General features: G+C 45.9%; 1 protein-coding gene and 1 pseudogene across 1 annotated transcript in view; both read left to right on the plus strand.

Moving 5' to 3' along the window:
• Positions 1 to 13,967, plus strand: part of PIAS1 (protein inhibitor of activated STAT 1) — a 220,401-nt gene that overhangs the window by 16,281 nt on the left and 190,153 nt on the right. The gene's annotated exons all lie outside the window — the stretch shown is intronic.
• Positions 314 to 1,468, plus strand: LOC134757334 (ubiquitin-ribosomal protein eS31 fusion protein-like; annotated as a pseudogene).

Below are 13,967 nucleotides of genomic sequence, written 5' to 3' on the forward strand. Positions count from 1 at the left end.
TGTAATCCCAGCATTTTGGAAGGCCAAGGTGGGAGGACTGTTTGAGCCTAGGAGTTCGAGGCTAGCCTGGGCAACGTAGCAAGATCCCCATCTTTACAAAACATTTAAAAATAAACCAGGTGTGGTGGTGCATGCCTGTGGTCCCAGCTGCTCTGGAGGCTGAGGTGGGAGTATCACTTGAGCCCGGGAGGTAGGGGCTGTAGTGATCTGTGATCACACCACTGCACTCCAGCCTGGGTGACAGAGCGAGACCCTATCTCAAAACCATTGTGCTGCTTTTTGAGTTGCCATCTGCCATGGAACAATCACCGAAATGCAGATTTTCATAAAAAGTTTTACAGAGAAGACCATCCACTCTTGAGGTTGAACCCTCAGATATGATGAAACATGCAAAGGTCAAGATCAGGAGAAGGAAGGAATTCCTCCTGATCAGCCTTTGCTGATCTTTGTTGGCAAGCACCTGGGAGATTGTATTCATCCGTTCTCGTGCTGCTGTAAGGACATACCTGAGACTGGGTAATTTATAAATGAAAGAGGTTTAACTGACTCACAGTTCCACAGGGCGAGGGAGGCCTCAGGAAACTTACAATCATGGCAGAAGGGGAAGCAAACACATCTTTCTTCAAATGGCGCAGCAAGAAATGCAGAGCAAAGGGTGGGAAAAGCCCCTTAAAAAACCATCAGATCTCGTGAGAGTTCACTATCATGAGAACGGCATGAAGTTAACCACCCCCGTGATTCAGTTACCTCCCACAAGGTCCCTACTATGACACGTGGGGATTATCGAGACTACAGTTCAAGATGAGATTTGGGTGGGGTCACAGCCAAACCATATCAGAGATTAACATGCTTTGTCTGTCTACCACATTTGCAAAGGGTCCACTCTCCACCTTGTGCTGAGATTTCACAATGGTGTTAAGAAAATGAAGTCTTGTTGGCCGGGCGCGGTGGCTCACGCCTGTAATCCCAGCACTTTGGGAGGCCGAGGCGGGCGGATCACGAGGTCATGAGATCGAGACCATCCTGGCTAACATGGTGAAACCCCGTCTCTACTAAAAATACAACAAATTAGCTGAGTGTGGTGGTGGGTGCCTGTAGTCCCAGCTATTCGGGAGGCTGAGGCAGGAGAATGGCATGAACCCGGGAGGTGGAGCTTGCAGTGAGCTGACATCATGGGCCACTGCACTCCAGCCTGGGCGACAGAGCGAGACTCCCTCTCAAAAAAAAAAAAAAAAAAAAAAAAAAAAGAAGTTTTATGCAACTCCCATGGAGACCAAAGAGAAAGAAGGTTAAGCTGGCTGCCCTGAAATACCATAAGGTGGATGAGAATGGCAAAATTAGCTGTCTTTGTAGGGAATCCCCTTCAGATAAATGTGGTGGTGACATTTTTAAGGCCAGTCACTTTGACAGACATTATTGTGGGAAATGTTGTCTGACTTATTGCTTCAACAAACCAGAAGACAAGTAATTGTGTATGAGTTAATAAAAGACATGAACTAAGAATAAAACAAAATAAATAAAAACTCTTGTCCTCTCCAGATTCTGAGTTCTGTGAAGATCTGGATTTTATCTGAATCATCTTTATATGTCCAGTGCCTAGCATTGTGTCCGGCACATAGTAGGTATTCAATAAATGTTTGCTGAATAGATATGTAATATCAATGAAACTGCCCTTGTCCTGGATGGTGAAAGGCACACCATGACATTTGACAGTATGCCTATCCCAGAATAATTTATAATTTCATTGAAAGTATGAGAAGTGACACCCATGAAGAAATTAGAGAACAAAATAGGTGTAGTCAGATGCCAAATTGTGTGGTTTAAATTCTGAGTGCTGAGGGGGAAAAGAAAGATGACATCTTTGGGGTGCTAGAGGGGGCTTTGGGGATGTGAATCCCCAAGGTGTGGGATGAAGTTCCCCCCTGTAGTAGGTTCCATGATAGCTATGCAACAGCATTAGTTGCTCAAATAAATTGAAGAAAGGCTGTTTCTTTGATACACTGATGGGCAGAGTGACTCTCAACGGGACCATGGAATCTTAGACCCTTTAGTAAGAAGGATAATAAAAATTGTTTTGCCAAACAAAAAAGGAAGGGGAAGCCCAGAGAAATTCACCTCTGTTGATTTCAACCAATGTTCTTTTTGTAAAATTTAATTTGTGTAAAATGTTTAAAGTACCTTAATGCATGATTTAAATTTTAATAATTAGTAACTTTAATGTCTATGATTGAAGGTTAAAATTTGATAAGCAATTTAATTTCTAAGCCTGATATTTCTATTTTCTCATAAAGTAAAATACGATGGGATTAAAGGCAGGACAGACCCACCCTTCCTGGTTTGTGATTGAGAAGGTCACTGATGGTCATAATTGCCTCCTTTTTTATGTGCTGTTGCCCTGCTGAGACATTTCTTGAAACACTTCATACTGTACTCACCCAAGGTTTCTAAAGCTGTCATTGTCAATTGCTTTTGTTCTTACCCTAACACATGTTGTCACATGAGAAACATAAAGCCTTTCTTGTGAAGATAAGGGGAGCTATTATGGGTGCCTAAAAAGACTTGGAGATTAAGGATACCCTCTATGACAGTCAGGTCATGGCAAGAAGCAGAATGCACCCTAGATGGATCAAATGAAGACACTTGAAAGAAAAAGATACTTACACATGAGCAGAGAATAGGGCACCAACAGTGGACGTTAGGGCACTCAGAGACTAGCATCTGAGGGACGGGGGGAGGGAAGCTGTTATTACCCTTAAATCTGGAGGAACAAGGAGAGTAAATAGTGTTACTGGAGCTGCACCAGGAAGCTGCACCAGGAAGAAAGTATGAGCCGCACCAGGAAGAAAGGAACCACCCAAGAGGAGCTGTAGGTATGGAGGGTGGCAAATACTGCCAAAGACAGGCATGACATCAGGGAGATGGAGAGGGAGAAAAAGATTTGATCTCACTCTCTTCCTGTCCCCAGTCTCCTGTTAATGTCCCCCCTGGCCATACCCAACCAGAAATGAGCTGTCAAGGGAGGCCAGGAGGTGCATCCACAGAGGTCAGACTTTGTGGCATGGAGCAGGGCAGAGAAGAGCAGAGAATAGATCTGAGTAGGGTGTGTGTGTGTGTTGCCAGGGAGCAGGGGGCGGCCAGCCAGGATGTTCTGAGAGCCCAGCTAGAAAAAGCCGCACATGATGGATGCCATTAGCTACTCTGAAGCAACTGTCGTCAGGTAACCAAAGGTTGAGCAGACCCAGGATTACACTCACAGTGCTTTGGATATTATTCTTGGGAAGCAGAACTGGAATATAATTTCAGTTAAGGAACTCTGATTGAAAATTAATTGCATTGTACCCAATCTGGGAGTTGTAAGAACTCTCAGTCCGAGTGTGGACAGCTGGGGTGAGAAGGCTCAGAGAGCAAGAATTTGGCCATGTGTCTCCAACACTATCCAGGGGAGAAGGTAGGCTCACTATAAATCCCCTTCAAGCCTTCCCCCAAAGGAGAGTGAATGCATTAGACTGTCATAGCTCAGTGATATCTGACATGAAGACCATTCGTTTCCTCTCATGGCTCTGATTCCAGAGTCCCCAGAAGCCTTGTGTTTCGCATTTGACTTCTCATAAAGCTCTGTGCTGATTAGCCCACAAAGGGTTCTGATTCTCTTGACAGCTATAACTCATTGTAAATCAATAAATTGGCGTCTGGTGTATCTGATGAACTAGAGCATTCTGAATCAGGGCTTTACATCTCCTCAGTCACCTTCTGCTTCATCTTCAGGGAACAGTCACACCTAGAGTCAATAACTCAGTGTCTGAAGCTCTGATGAGGAGTACCAGATTTTGAAGCGAGGACTTTACCTTTCTGCACAACCTCGCCAGGCAGCCTCACCAGAACACGTCTTTACTTCACTTTTCCAGCTGTAGTGGGAAGCTCACAGTACATACTCCACCTGCCTTTTCGATGCTTGTTCCTAGGAAAGTTTAGAACCCAAGGTTGTAAGGGGACTGTGAGACTAGCCATTCCATTCCCCTCTATCCCCCCGCCCAGATCATTTTTTAGAATAGGAAGGAGCATGATGAGTGGATGAATGCATGCATGAACGGATGCCTGGATGGATACAGTGCATGGATGGAGATATGGCTGCATGGCTGCACAGATGAAGGCGTGGATGCATAGATGTTGCACGGATGTATGGACGGTGCTGTGGCCAGGGCTGCTCTTCAACACACACTCTGTTCTTGTGGCAGAGGCTTGGGTGCCCTGTGCCCCTGCTGCAGCCATGTTGTTGTATATTTCCATGCATATTATTAGTGCCCCACCTCGGGCATCTCCTTTTTCTGCTTCAAATCATTCTTCAAAGCTGCAGAAACTCAGCCTAAGTGCAGAGCAAGCAGGAAGTGCAGAGAAGTCAACATCCTCAGGGGTAACCCTCAACCCGTGATGGATGAAAATCCATGCTTAAATGTTCCAGCCTCCCATCCTGCAAAGGAACAATTCTGAGATACATTCTATATGATTCCTCAGAGGTTCCCCAGTAGGACTGACCTGCCCACAACAGTAACCAACTCAGCATCACGCCCTTTACTGGCTTTTCCTCCTTCCCTGCCTCACTCTCCCCATTCCCTCACTCCTGCTTCCTGGGATCATCTCCCCCCAAATGCTCAAATCCTTGTCTAAGGCTCTGCTTCCAGGAGAAATGAAACACTGGTCAAACTGGTCTATTTCTCTTCCTCTGGAAGGAAGATGCTGGTATTTATTCATGCATATATGCATTCCTCCTTTCCAGATGAGCAAATTAAGGCTGAGAAAGATTAAGGAACTTTCCCAACTTCACAAGACAATAAGTGACATTGCTGAGCTAGGTGGATACCAACCTATAGGACAAACGGGCCTGCAGAATCTCACAGCTGGAAGGACTGAGGACTCAGAATCACCTAGTGCAATGTTTCCCAACCTATTATGACCTTCCCAAAGAGCATTTTAAGACTTTTTTTTCCTAATTACCCCATGACATTTTAATACTAAAACTGTATTCATATCTATCTATGGACACACTCTCTCTCTCTCTATCTCTCTCTCTCTGTGTGTGTGTGTGTGTGTGTGTGTGCTTAGCTAGATATTCTTTGTAATGTTGACAATTTTAAATAATTTTCAGCAGTTGACATAATTACTGATGGGTTGACTCACTTAGAAGAATGAAATAGTAAAATATAAATTATTTTTATTTATTTCTCAAGGCTTAAGTTACACACAAAAGCACTGAGGATCAAACATAAGCAACACCCACAAGGCAGCTAATGGCAGCCAATAGGCACACACAAACCAGCTGTCATGATGGAACTTTCTCATGCAGCAAGCAATGAAAAGAAAGTCCCCGCATCCCAACCATCTATTCACCATAGCTTTGCAGCACGATCTTGCATGCATTTTGCATATCTCCCATGAACTTAACATCGATGCTGTTCATTTAATACCCAAGAAAATCCAATTAGAGAAATAAGTACTAAGGAATAAGATTTTTTTGCCTGGTATGGTTGCACTTTGGCAGGCTGTAAACTATTGTAATATCTAAGATTTTTTTGCCTCCACAAGAATCATGTTTCACCCCCTTGGGTGAGCTGAGAATATATTATTTACTCCAACACCATCATTTTCCAGATTAGAGGGACACTGAAGGCTAAAGGTGCAGTCACATGATGAGACAAAGCCGAATGGAGTGAAAATCAGATCTTCAGACTCCAGGCACAGAGCTCATTTTAAATTACCCAAGAGGCGGAGTGCGGTGGCTCACGCCTGTAATCCCAGCACTTTGGGAGGCCTAGGCAGGCAGATCACCTGAGGGCAGGAGTACAAGACCAGCTTGGCCAACATGGTGAAACCCTGTCTCTACTAAAAATACAAAAACTAGCCAGGCATGGTGGCAGGCGCCTGTAATCCCAGATACTTGGGAGGCTGAGGCAGGAGAATCGCTTGAATCTGGGAGGCAGAAGTTGCAGTGAGCTGAGATTGCGCCACTACACCCCAGCCTGGGCGACAAGAGCAAAACTCCATCTCAAAATAAGTAAATAACCCAAGAACCTTGCTCACCAGTCGATATGAATTAGGCCTAGGCTCAGCTAGTCTTGGTGCTTTCCGGCCCTCAATTTTTGTTGGGGAATAAAAAATCTTCATTTCACTGTGGAAGGTATGGTGAGTATTAAGCTGTGTTATGGTGTCTCCCTGACCCCATTTCCACCGGAGCATACAAAAGCAGAGAGCTAATTATATGATAGTAATTACCTGGAAGTTATATGTTTATTGGTTTTCCATTAGTGGATACTATTTTTGAACTCTTCATTGTTATGCTCTAGTGACAGGAGTCACACTGTCTCTACTCCAAATGTCCCCTCCAATCTCATGATTAGCAGGCTTTTTACATGGGGCCATTGCTGGCAGCATGGGACATCCCCAGGGTAGGGAAGGGAGGTTTGACTCAGTCCATACAGGAGGCCCCGGAGGTCTCCACCCACATTCACGGGCACCTCACTTGAAAAGAGCCTTTAATAATAAAGTACTCAACATCTGGTCTAAATGAGGCATATTCCTCTTTGCCCTTGGATACTGAGAATCGTATCCAATAGGAAGGGGCCTCCCCTGTCACCAGATATATTTATGTATCCTTCATTATGTGCTTTGGTTAATTGTCCCTTTCCTTTTTTTTTTCCTTGAGAAGGGGTCTCGTTCTGTCACCCAGGCTGGAGTGCAGTGGTGTGATCTTGGCTTACTGCAACCTCTGCCTCCCGGGTTCAAGCGATTCTTTTGCCTCAGCCTCCCGAGTAGCTGGGACTACAGGCGCGTCCCACCATGCCTGGCTAATTTTTGTATTTTTAGTAGAGACGAGGTTTCACCATGTTGGCCAAGCTGGTCTCGAACTCCTGACCTTGTGATCCACCCACCTTGGCCTCCCAAAGTGCTGAGATTACCGGCATGAGCCCCCGCAGCCTGGCCTAATTGCCCCTTTTCTACCAGCTCTTCTTACAACAGAGAGATCCTGAGCCTCGCCTGTAATTATAGTGAGGAAATATTTCTATGAGCTTTTAAAAGGGAAGCCTAAACTGGGTCAAAATGTTGAAGGTGATAGGTCAGGGAGCAAGGGTCAATACTAGCTTTACTCTGATGAGTTGATTGCTAGGGGCTTTGAGTGTCTTTTGCCAAATTTGAGGGCCCTCTCCTAGAATTCCACTATCAGCACCTCATCCTATTGTTATTATTGTTACAACTGAGATTGATAGACATCTGTGGAGGATTTTACAGTCTGCAAAGTGCCTTTTACATGAAGTACATCACTTATCTTCACTGCAAACGCTGAGGGCAAGTTAGATGACTTGGCCCTACTTACTGCACTGTTAAAATGCATCTCTTCACTCCTTCAGAAGGGCCACAGGGCACTTGTTTCCAGTCATTTTTACGTTTGTTGTGGGTAAAAAGCTAGCTTGGGCTGGGCATGGTGGCTCATGCCTGTAATCCCAGCATTTTGGGAGGCCAAGGCGAGAGGCCAGGAGTTTGAGACCAGCCTGATCCCATCTCTATTTACCAAAAAAGAAAAAAAAAAAGCTAGCTTACAGTACTAGTAGCTCCTGCCTTGTTCATAGGAGGATCTCAGCACCTAGAAAAATGCCGAACACATAGAATACAGGAAATGTTTATTGAGAGAAAGAATGCATGCATCTAGCCTAGGAGTTTTTTTCCTTTTTATTTTTTATTTCAATAGCATTTGGGGTACAAGAGGTTTTTGGTTACATGGATGAATTGCATAGTGGTGAAATCTGAGATTTTAGTAGCATAGGAATTCAAGTGACTATTGCTCATTTATAGGCCCTCTCCCTGTTCAGTACATTCTCACATCCATGCCTTTGCAGATTCCACGTACTTGAAACTCCCTCTAAAAATGTCCATCAGCTTTGGCGTGGATGCTACTAATTTAGAGACCCTCCCGGGGCTACTGACCCACAGTGATCCTTTCTTTTCTGAAATCCTTCAGCCCTCCTCACCCAAATCATCAGTGCCACTCAGCCTTGACATCAGATTGGAACCAATTAATTACCTGCTCAACTACCTCATGTAAGAAACAGGTCTAAAGATGTAAACAGCCTTGCCAGTGAGTCAACGGCAGGCAGGGTCGGACCCAGAATCCAGGTCTTTTATTAGCTGCCCAGTGTACTTCCCATTACATCAAGAACAGGAAATAGGTTTCACCATGACTATCACCTTTGATCAAGCTGTGGTGGCCACCCAGTGATAGACTGAGAATGCCTGTGAGAGAGCAGCCCAGGATGGTGGGAAAGAGTGCTGCGATCGCTTGATCATGTCTGCCAGGCTGTGGAAATGAAGAGTTTGGTGTGGAGAGTGGCTCACATTGCAAAAGTTGGGACCCCCATTTAATCTGACCTGAATCCTCCACTGTAAGGATGTTGTTGGCTGTCCCTTCACCCTCCCAACTCCAAGAGAATTGATTCAGGGCAACTCCCTTTTGCTCACATTAAAAAGAAATAATAAGCTTTTTTTTCTTCTCAGACAGAGTCTCGCTCTGTCACCCAGGCTGGAGTGCGGTGGTGTGATCTTGGCTCAGTGCAACCTCTGCCCCCCGAGTTCAAGCAATTCTCCTGCCTCAGCCTCCCAAGTAACTGGGATTACAGGCACATGCCACCATGCCTGACTAATTTTTGTATTTTTAGCAGAGATGGGGTTTCACCATGTTGGCCAGGCTGGTCTCGAACTCCTGACCTCAAGTCATCCGCTCGCCTCAGCCTCCTAAAATGCTGGGATTACAAGCATAAGCCACCACACCTGGCCAAGAAAGCATAATCTGAAGGTCAGTCCTGGGGTTAGGTCAGAACTTCCCTCCTACCCTGCTTGGAGTTAAGGATATAGTGCTTGTTACTTGTCCCCCAACTCCAGAGTCAGCTTCAAAGATTTGACTGTGTATTTGTACAATTAGAAGAGTAGTCTCTAGGAAACAAGCAGCTCAGTAATGAAATGTTACAATCCCAGCAGGGCCAAGCAAGCCTATTGTGGGGCTTTCAAGGCAGAAGGAGGCTTAAGGAAAGGATCAAGCACATTGCTGCTAAGAATGTGCAATACCAACTCCACTGAGAGAGAAGCACGTTTGCAAACTAGGGGACAATTAGATGTTTTCCTTCTTCTTTGTGGATTTGGAAGAGTGGTTGCAAACACAGATGCCTCTAAGGGCAACACAGATAATATAAATAAGTGAATCAGCCTGGGTGTAGGGCAGCAGGGAGCAGTGGGGACTGTGGCTGAGAGTGCCTGTCCTACCTAAAGGATTTCCAATTCTCAGGTATTTTTAAAAACGTAGTACTGGCCAGCCGGACGCGGTGGCTCACAACTGTAATCCCAGCACTTTGGGAGGCTGAGATAGGCGGATCATGAGGTCAGGAGATCGAGACCATCCCGGCTAACACGGTGAAACCCCGTCTCTACTAAAAATAACAAAAAAATTAGCCGGGCGTGGTGGCGGGCACCTGTAGTCCCAGCTACTCAGGAGGCTGAGGCAGGAGAATGGCATGAACCCAGGAGGTGGAGCTTGCAGTGAGCCGAGATCACGCCACTGCACTCCAGCCTGGGTGACAGAGCAAGACTCAGTCTCAAAAAAAAACAAAAACAAAGCCAAAAACAAAAAAAAACTCATAATACTGGCCAAATAGAAGATGTTTGCAGGCTTCGTTTGGTTTTAGGACTTTAGACTGAAAACATTACAGATATGTGTGTATCCAATCTATCTAATTTATCCATTACTTAATGGCAAAAACTGAAATTACTTTTGCACCAACCTAATAAAAGTTATGCACTGGTGGCCGGGCGTGGTGGCTCACACCTGTAATCCCAGCACTTTGGGAGGCTGAGGCAAGCAGATCACTTGAGGTCAGGAGTTCAAGACTAGCCTGGCCAACATGATGAAACCCTGTCTCTACTAAAAATACAAAAATTAGCCAGGTGTGCTGGCACACACCTGTAATCGCAGCTACTTGGGAGGCTGAGGCAGGAGAATCACTTGAACTCAGGAGGCGGTGCTTGCAGTGAGCTGTGATCATGTCACTACACTCCAGACTGGGTGACAGAGCAAGACTCCATCTCAAAGTAAAATAAAATAAAATAAAAGTTATGCACTGGTTAATCAGAAAAATAAAGAAGCATACCTGATCCTCCGGATTGTAGTTCTGTTTTATGGAACAGTGTGCCTCTGCTGACTGTGATCAGTCCTGCTGACCCTGGATATCATCCCAGACTCAATAACTCAGACTTAAAGAATGGTATTGAGGAGAAGGAGATGCTTTGGGGTAAGATCAAGCCCTAGACTTTGAAGGTGAGATTTCCTGAAAAGTGGGAGAAGATTTGCAAGCCAGAGTAAAAAGATGTGCAAGTCAGATCTGTAAGGCAGAAGCACAAAGGAGGAAGCTTTCTCAGAGAAGCCTGAGGCTGGAGCACAGGATTAGAGACTGGTAGGGCCCCAGGTAGGACTGAGTTGTGCAACATGGCAGCCCTGGGGAGGGTTTAACTTATTGATGTGCTCCGTCAAACTATGAAAAATTACATAGCACGCAAGCTTAAAATGTTTCCCACTACTACACAGAGATTCCCCTAGATCTTATCCTCCTAGTTTCGCCTCATATGACATTGCTGTGGAGATAAAGAGGTAGGGCAGAGGAGGAGAGTGGCCTCTCCCTCCTGTTAAAAAAGGCACTTGCTCTCAACAGGATCAGGAGTGAGGACTCAGGTGGTCCTCGCAAGCCATCAGGGGGAGCATGTGGTGTTGAAGAGGCCCTGCTGTTCAAACCTCCTTGCTGGTAATGACACTGAGGGGCTGGAACCCCTTAAGGGGAAGCAGCTGAGGTTTGGGCCAGCTCAGGTGAAGCAGGCTGGCTGCCCTCTGCCCTAATCCTCTGAAGGAGCTGGAGGTAAGAAATGCTCTGACTCTCTCACAGGAGGGCTGGAAGACCTAGTTCAGTGGGAACTGTAAAATGCTTGGGAAAACAGAGACCCCTATTAATGCAAAATATTATTATGAACCCTCCCTCCCCACACACTTTTCAACCTCATGAGGTGTTGTCTTTAAGGCCCAGTCCGGTTTAAATTATAAGATGAATAAACTCACCTGACCTGACAAGCAAATGTTCTGCTGGACCCACAGAGCCTTGGAAAGAGCAGCCTTTGCTTCTCCGCCCGCTTAGGAGGAGCAACCCTGTGGGCCTGTGGGAAATGCGTGGACTGGGTGTCTGGCAGGTCTGGGTTTGAAGCTCAGCTTCATGAGCAGTGGGCCTTGGCCTTGCTGCGCCTCATTTTCCCCCCTCACAGGGCTGTCTTGAGGCTGGGTGGAGTAGTCCTCTCGAAGCCCTGAAGGTTTGACCATTCTAAAGCAGTGTTTCAGGTGAATTTATACATTGATGGGAAGGAAAGAAAGTCTGTTGGATTTTTAGACGATGCTTATGCTTTGGATACAATCAAGCTGTTTCCCCAAGGGCCAGACCAGGGACAAATGAGCTGTATCCCTAGTAAGCTAGCTTTCTTTTAATATGAGGATGTATTATTTGCCACAAAGGACAAATGTGAAACTACGTCTTGATCAGTCACAGACTGTGGGCCTCTTGGGAGTCTGAGAGGTCACAGGACAAGGCCTAGAGAAATGGCTGTGTCCTAGGATTAGGGACAGTGGAACTGCTTTCTCTCCTGAGGCCTCTTTGGTGTGGTCATGGGGTGCTGCTGATGTCTGCAGCCCTCTGGGCACTCTCTCAAAGCTGCCCTGTAGCTGGAACATCTATCTGCATCTCTACTCAGCGCAGAGGCAGTGAAATGGCAGCAAACAACTCCCTTCTATTTCCTGGTGGCTTGTTCTCTGGGACACGGAGAAGAGCATGGTGACTGCCAGGTTTCAGGCCTACCTAGCAGGGCAATGAGAGCTCCTGGGCACCTGAGGATTCAGAACCACTTCTTTCTTTTTAATTTTTTTTTTTTTTTTTTTTTTTGAGACAAAGTCTTGCTCTGTCACCAGGCTAGAGGGCAGTGGTGCGATCTTGGCTCATTGCAACCTCCGCCTCCCAGGTTCAAGCAATTCTCCTGCCTCAGCCTCCTGAGTAGTTGGGATTACAGGCACACACAACCATGCCCAGCTAATTTTTGTATTTTTAGTAGAGACGGGGTTTCACCGTGTTGGCCGGGATTGTCTCGATCTCTTGACCTACCATGATCCGCCTGCCTCGGCCTCCCAAAGTGCTGGGATTACAGGCATGAGCCACCGCGCCCGGCCCAGAACCACTTCTTAATTGAAGAGAACATCTTCCTTCTCTTTGTCTATGGGATAAAGTCCTATACCTGTAACCAAGGCCATACCCAAGGATCATCCAAATAGCTCAACTCAACTGGCTGATGTTCATGGGTAGCCATGACCGCTATGGCCCATTGCCCAGCCTGTCACACGCTTCCTGCCTTTACACATGCCACTCCCTCACTTCCTATTTCTACCAGATGAACACCTGCCTGTTTATCAGTGTCTCTGAGAAAACATCCCTCTTTCCCCCCAAGAGCAAGAGCAAGGCTCTGCCTTCATTGCATCCTTAGCCCTCCAAGCTAGCTGATCTACTCTCACATCACTCCCCTGACCAGCGTGTAGAAGCAATCCACACAGAAGCAGGCCTGGCATGAAGTGTGGTCCTGGGGCCCCTGTTGGGCCATCTTAACCCATTGGTTGCTTGATCATGAGGTGGGGCCCAAAGAAGTGACAGGGCTGCTGGGACTGAGGGAATTACTCAGGCAATTGATGCTGACTCTACCTTTTTGTGATCAATCTGATCTCCTTGGTTCCAGGATTTGGAGCTCTGTGCTCCAGCAATGCAAGCTGCCTCTGCGCCGTTTGTCTTGTCCTCCTGCCCTAGGACTTTCCTTCTGCCTTTGACTTTAATTTTCTGCATGGATCCTGGACATGGTTCAAACTTCTGGTTCTAGTGGCCCAACTCTCTATGAAGAGGAATTCCCTGTCTCAGCCCCATAATCTCAGGTTTTCACCCAGCTTGCTATCCTCAAGGGATAAGTCAGACTCTTTCCTCTCTGCATCCCATCTTTTTGTTGTATAACTTATTTTGGGTTTTGCTTGTTTGTTTTTTGAGACAGGGTCTCGCTGTGTTGCCCATGCTGGGGTACAGTAGCATGATCACAGCTCACTGTAGGTTCGATTTTCTGGGCTTCAGTAATCCTTCTGCCTTAGCCTTCCCAGTAGCTGGGACCACAGGTGTGTGCCATCATACTCGCCTAATGTATTTTTATTTTTTGTAGAGGCAAGTTCTCACTGTGTTGCCCAGGCTGGTCTTGAACTCCTGGGCTCAAGTGATCCACCTGCCTTGGCCTCCCAAAGGGCTGGGATTATAGGCATGAGTCATCATGCCTGACCTAACTTATCACTTTGTCTTCTAACTATTTGTTTTCATGACTAAGCCCCTCCCTGGACTGTGAGCTATTTAAGGGCAGAGTGGGTGTCATAACATATTTCATAAATTAATGCATGAATCAATTATGATCAGTGTCTGTAGCATTACAATCACTTGTAATGCTACAGATGATATTATAGCCCTATGAATTACATAGAAAATCATTTTTATCATCCATGACTTCCATTTGAAGTCTCCCAAGGGGGAGGAAAAAGAATCTCTGCCTGTCTGGCCCCACGTGGAGTCCAAGGAATATTATAGTTCTTTTCCTTGTATTTTTCTAACGCCACTACCTTTTGGGGGGCTTATCCACCTTAGTACCTACTAAGTTCAAATTTGGACTAAGTCTGTAGCTCAGTTGTGCATTTTGAACTTCATCTTAAATTGGTCATGGCCCATTGCTACTGCTTCACATTTCATCCGTCGTGTTTTCTCTTTTATTGCTTCTATAGGTTGTGAGTTAGGATAACAAAGTCAAGATAAAATTGCTCCAAGCCATTTGCA

The sequence above is a fragment of the Gorilla gorilla genome, chromosome 16 (assembly GCF_029281585.2).
Source record: "Gorilla gorilla gorilla isolate KB3781 chromosome 16, NHGRI_mGorGor1-v2.1_pri, whole genome shotgun sequence".
Classification (NCBI taxonomy): Eukaryota; Metazoa; Chordata; class Mammalia; order Primates; family Hominidae; genus Gorilla; species Gorilla gorilla.